The sequence below is a fragment of the Camarhynchus parvulus genome, chromosome 1A (assembly GCF_901933205.1).
Source record: "Camarhynchus parvulus chromosome 1A, STF_HiC, whole genome shotgun sequence".
Classification (NCBI taxonomy): Eukaryota; Metazoa; Chordata; class Aves; order Passeriformes; family Thraupidae; genus Camarhynchus; species Camarhynchus parvulus.
Window position 1 is genome coordinate 14,683,396 of NC_044586.1, and position 6,336 is coordinate 14,689,731.

A 6,336-nucleotide genomic window follows, 5' to 3' on the forward strand; every position below is an offset into this window, starting at 1 on the left:
AAAAGACAAAAACCATATTTGACTCATTTATATAAAATCATCTATGGTCATACATGAAAGGAAAAACGTTTGCTGAAATGAGCCCAGTTCTATGAGTCTGTTGGCAAAAAACCACATTTGCTTACAATTTTACTCCATAGGATAGTAAGCTTGGGCATTTAAAGCAGAGTTTGCAATAATGATTCTGGCAGTTCTCAGTCCATGACAGATTGGACAAAGGTCTGTAAATTTGGACAATACATAGTAAAAAACCCGACCCAAACACAACTGGATGAATACCTTGGTGTCACAGTCAGGTGTGCTGTGAGCCACAGCCTGCAGTGAGACACAACTCAGAAACTAAATTTACAAATGTCTCAGGTTGCAAATGCAGGATGTGGCGGGGGATGTGTATTCTATTGGCATCTGTTAGAAGTGAGGCAGTTATCTGTTGTTAATCGGGCCACCTGTTAAGACAATGTGGAACAGTTTTTCTTTATCTCCACAACCAACCTCCCTCCGGGGGCCCTCCAGGAAATATCTTCTCTTAATGGGCCATTGAGTGTCACTGCATGACTGATAAAACTACATCATCCCATTGGGAGATGCTCTGCCCAGAGGGAGGAGCCAAGCATTCCTACCTAGATATACTCTGAGACTTGGAACACCACAGCAGCCTTTCCCACTGGATTCCCAGAGGAGCAGCTGTTTTCTCCACTGGATTCCCAGAAGAAGACACCAGGCCCATCTACAACACCACTGGATCTTCAGAGGAAAACTACACCCTTCTACAAGATCACTGCTTCAACGGAACGACATCTATCACTGCAGCAGCAGTGCAGCCACCATTTAATGGGACTACCAGCAACACTCTCACCCACAGGGGGTCAGGTCATATTCTGACTGTCAGTGTTGCTTTGTATTACTATATTTTAATTTTTTCCTAACAAAAACTATTATTCCTACTCCCATATTTTTGCCCGAGAGCCCCTTAATTTCAAAATTACAATAATTCAGAAGGAGTGGCTCCTACTTTCCTTAGCAAACACCTGTCTTTTCAAACCAAGACAAAGTAGGAGAAGACTACAGCTATGACCAGCTGTGAGACAGCACAAAACAAGCACAGACAAGAACCAGCCCGCAGAGCAGGACCCAAGCAGCAAGGCCCTGGGGTGGAGCTGCTGCTGCCAATGGGCTTCAGGCTGTGCAGCCCAGCCCAAGGCAGCCACTCAGAGCAGGAAAGGGAGCTGGACAAGGAACGGGACCAGGAGCAGGATCAGGGGCTCGTGCAGTCCGGGAGCTGTGGGCAGCTACACCACAGCCAGAGCAAGAGCTGGAGTCAGGGCTGGCACTGGGAGCCAAGCTTGGGCTCAGACTCTGCTGATGAGAGACAGAAATGGAAAAAGAAGAAAAGAAGCCGCAGCCAGGACCAGCACCATAAGGACCAGAGGAAACCGTGCTCATGGTCCTGGGCCTCCTCCTCTGGCTCCAGCCTGGAGCACAGGCAGGACTGGGCAGCATGGAGCTGTGAGTGGCACTACAGAAGGGATGGATCCAAGTCCTCTGTGTCCTCCATCAGCTCCCCTGCCCCACCACATCCCCAAGAGGAGCTGGGGCAGCAGCTGAGCCTGAGGGAAGAAGAGAAGAAACAGGCAGCACTGCTGAAGGCCCTGGAGACACCCAAGGAGAAGCGAGCACAGAGGTTGGCCAAGAAGGAGGCCAAGGAGAGAAAGAAACTGGAGAAGATGGGCTGGGGTGAGGAGTACATGGGCTACACCAACACTGACAATCCTTTCGGGGACAATAATCTGCTGGGCACATTCATCTGGAGCAAGGCCCTGGAAAAGAAAGTGATCAGCCATCTGGATGAGAAGGACCTGAAGGAGAGGATCAAGCAAATCCAGGAGGACAATCGCCTGGAGCTGCAGAAGGTGAAGCAGCTGCACCTGGAGCAGGAGCGGGAAAAAGCCATGCGGGAGCAGGAGATGGAGATGCTGCAGCGGGAGAAGGAGGCAGAGCACTTCAAAACCTGGGAAGAGCAGGAGGACAACTTCCACTTGCAGCAGGCCAAGCTGCGGTCTAAGATCCGGATTTGGGATGGGAGGGCGAAACCCATTGATCTTCTGGCCAAGTACATCAGGGCAGAGGACGATGACCTGGCTGTGGAGATGCACAAGCCCTACACCTTCCTGAACGGCTTGACCATCTCTGACATGGAGGACCTGGTGGAAGATATCCAGGTTTACATGGAGCTGGAGCAAGGGAAGAACATGGACTTCTGGAGGGACTTGACCATCATCATAGAGGATGAAATCGCCAAGCTCTGCAAGCTGGAGGCCTCTAGCAAAGGAGGACCCGGGGAGCGTCATGATGGTATCAATGCCTCCGTCAGCTCAGATGTGCAGGCCGTGTTCAAGGGGAAGACCTACAACCAGCTGCAAGCTCTGTACCAGGGCATCGAGAGCAAGATCCAGGCAGGAGGGCCCAACCTGGACACTGGATACTGGGAGAGCCTTCTGCAGCAGCTGAAGGCTGACACAGCTTGGGCCAGGTTACAGGAGCGACATCAGGACATGCTGCATGAGAAGCTCTACAAGCTGAAGCAAGAGCAGGGTGTGGAGTGTGAACCGCTCTTCCCCATCATCAAGCAGGAGCCAGCTTCCCTCAGCAACAGGCTGGATCCTGAGGAGAGTCTTGAGGCACAGCCAGGGCCATCATCAGAGCAGGACACAGAAGCCAGGTGAGAGGCAGAGGGGGAGGCTGTGCTGATGGAGGAGGATCTGATCCAACAGAGCCTGGATGACTACAATGCGGGCAAGTACAGCCCCCAGCTGCTGGGCCCCAGCGAGTTGCCCTGCAATGCCCACATGCTGGAGGCCAAGGAGGACACTCATCAGCTGCTGCTCCTGCGCCAGGGGCAATGAGGGGCAATGCTTCCAAGAACACTCACAACATCTTCTTCCATAAGGCTAAGGAGGGCATGGGCACGGACGAGGAGCAGTTCAGTGTGGAGATGCCGCTCACAGGCAAGGCCTATCCATGGGCTGACAAGTACCAGCCACGCAAGCCCCACTTCTTCAACCACTTGCACACAGGCTTCGAGTGGAACAAGTACAACCAGACCCACTACAACACCGACAACCCCCCACCCAAAACCGTGCAGGGCTATAAGTTCAACATCTTCTACCCCGACCTCATTGACAAACGCTCGATGCCTGAGTACTTCCGGGAGGCCTGCCAGGACAACAAGGATTTTGCCATCCTGCGCTTCTATGCCGGGCCACCCTATAAGGACATCGCCTTCAAGATTGTCAGCGTGGAGTGGGAGTATTCCCAGCGCCACAGCTTCCACTGCCAGTTTGCCAATGGCATCTTCCAGCTCTGGTTCCATTTCAAGCGGTACCGGTACCGCCAGTGAGGGGCTGCTCAGCGCCCTCGGACCCCTGCCAGGGGTGGGCAGGGGGCATCATCGCACAGCACAGACTGCTCCAGGCAGGGCCCCGAGGCCTGGCCCTGAGACTCTGGTGTAAATAAAACAAGGGTTGTTTCAGCCATAAGATCTTGGGGAAGTGAATTTTACAGTTTTTTACACTTTTGGAGGAATTCAAAGCTGTTTGTGTACACTATGACACAGTTGCAATGCTTTTACTACAATAATTAAACTTTTAGCTTTTACTACAATAATTAAAATTTTAAGCTCTTATCTATGCACATATCTACATCACAAACTTACAATGACTTTACCACACCCTCCTTGTAATTCCTTCAGCAAAATCGTTCTGTTTTTATTTTAAGCATGCATTGTTCAAATTCTCAGTATCTTTTGTATTAATAGTATCAAAATAAGTTGAAACATTTATGGATATTAAACTTTAATATGTTAAGTTGACCTGATCTTAGCAACACTTAAGTTTTATTACTTTTAGGTCTAAGTACTCTTAAATTAGATTTTATCAGTTTGGTATTCTGTTGAAGTTAAATTTATTATTTTTTCTGTCAAAGTTCATTCCTTTCAAATTTTAGTATTGTTTAATATAAATTATCCTAAGTTTTGTTAAAAGTAATTTGCCTTAACTCTATATATATAGTTATTTTCTTAGAGAGATAAAACAGCTCCAATTAAAACAATAGGCTGCTTAATTGATCCAACGCCTGTTCCTACAGCTATTCAATTAAAAAATAATTTTTAGTCTGATTTTCTCAGGTTGTTACTTTTGTTCTGTAAGGAAATGAAGCTTAAACAGCTTATTAACACATCTGCACATGTGGATGGGCACACACACAGAGTCCCTCTTACCTCCAATAGCTTCAGGACTTACTGGCTAATTTCAAAGAGGTTTTATAGAGCAGCAGAAGTTAACCTCAGTGCCCAGGCAGAGAGGAAAAAAAACAAAATTAACACCTGTCTGAGAGAAGAACGATCATAATTAGAGAATCAGCTCAGGGGTACAGAACAAAAACTAAATCTAAGTCCAGCTGCTGTCCCAATATGTAAATTATGACTGAGGATAAACTTTAGACATGATGAGTTCCTTGTAGGCAGAGTTATTTAAGGCACTCGTTCAAGGCTTTTTTTTGCATTTGTAGATCCTTATACTCCTTCCAGTGGAAATGCAAATGTGTTTAGGGCACTTCAGCCTGACGATAATTATCTTTTATGGCCTCTCAGAGAGAGTTCATGGATTCTCCAAGATTGATATACTAAGAGTTGTAAAATAATTCATCTCATGCAGACTTGCATCTGCAGTTTGGGGCTAGAAGTTTCAGGAACACCCAAGTAGGCAAGCAGAATTTCCTAACTCTGGTTGAATTAGAAATAGTGCTTAGAAACCTCTTTAATAGTATTTTAGCATTGCAAATTGTGGCTGAAACAATAAAACTGACAGCAGGAAGCAATCCTTGCTAACATTCAGCATCAGTTTTCAAAGAGACATTAAAAATACCTGTGAAAAAGTGTGTTTGAAAGCCCTTTCCTACATCTCAACTAGATATCCCTAGTGCTCATCTGTGGGATAAATTAAGCAAGGGCTTAGATCTTTGCAATTTATTCCCCTCATTGCTATCCCCAAAAGGTCTCACAAGACTGGGCTAAAAAAAGAGTTCATATTGTGGTCCAGCTCCAGTGGCACACCCCTTCATACACAGGCAGCCCTAATGAGAGTTCCTCCTTTAAAAGTCCTATGTTGATCCCTTATATTCTTTCCTAAGCTAAAACCAGACGAATATACAGATTTTTTTGGGGCAGCATTTAAAAAAAAACAGTGCTAATAATTCATCAGTAACTCTTGCTTAGATTTCCTTATTGATGCTCTTTTGAGGAGAAATAGTATTTCAAATGAAGATGTGTCTATTAGCATTCAGAGGCATCACTTATTTGATAGCAGAACTGATGCTCTGCTAATCAGCTGCTCACACAGGGACCTGAAGAGAAATCCATGAGAATATGACAAGAATAAGACAAGGGACACACAGCTTGGAATGACAGAATACCCTCCTGGGCCTTCTCAGGCTCTTCCAATTTGTGTATTTTGGAAGATGCATTTTCAGCCATCCTATAAAAAGATCAACCAATTACTCACCTCATTCTTTTGTTTAATTTCTCATACACACACTTCACTGTGTATGAGAAATTAAATTATTTCTCATATTATTTTCGCTGGTTTCTGACCAATGCAATTTTTGTGCCATTTTTCAAAAAGGCTGTTGAATAGCAAGAAAATTGTAATTGTGCTTCCTTCTGGACAAGGCAACTGCAAAGTGTGCTTTATGACAGCATGTTGACCAGTTAGTGTTTTTTTATAAAAACAAAACATGTCTCAATCTTGAGATGTATTAACAGAGCTCTGGCTCTCAGAGCCCTGAGGACACCTGTGGCCTTAATGGCCTTGCCAGCCTCACCTGGGGGTCCAGAACCATGGCCCCTGTCCATGGGCCCAGCTCAGCTCCAGGGTTCCAGCCTTCACTGGGGCCATGTGTAGTGTGCAGCCCTACCCAAGGTCCCCAAAAAGCCCCAGGCCTGTGCTGCAGATAAGGCCATTTCTGATGCTGCACACTGGATAATTCTTTTACCCACACTCAAGGGAGCTCCATCTTCTGTCCAGTCTCCTGCTGTTCACAGCAGGACTCCCCCAGACCTGGTCCACCATCTTACCTTGTTTAGGTCTGTCAGTGGATCCTGCCATTGTCACAGAATCATTTCGTCTGGAAAGACCTCCAGGACCAATGAGTCCAACCTTTGAACAATTTCCACCTGGTCAATTCGACCATGGCGCCGAGTGTCGCATAATTTCTTAAGAACTCCAGGGATGGTGACTCCACCACATCCCTGAGAAGCCAGTTCCAATGCCTGACAGCTCT

At 46.6% G+C, this 6,336-nt stretch overlaps 1 pseudogene; it reads left to right on the forward strand.

The window, feature by feature from the left end:
• The first annotated feature begins 1,070 nt into the window (after nucleotides 1–1,070).
• Nucleotides 1,071–3,397, forward strand: LOC115909997 (annotated as a pseudogene).
• Nucleotides 3,398–6,336: the final 2,939 nt, after the last annotated feature.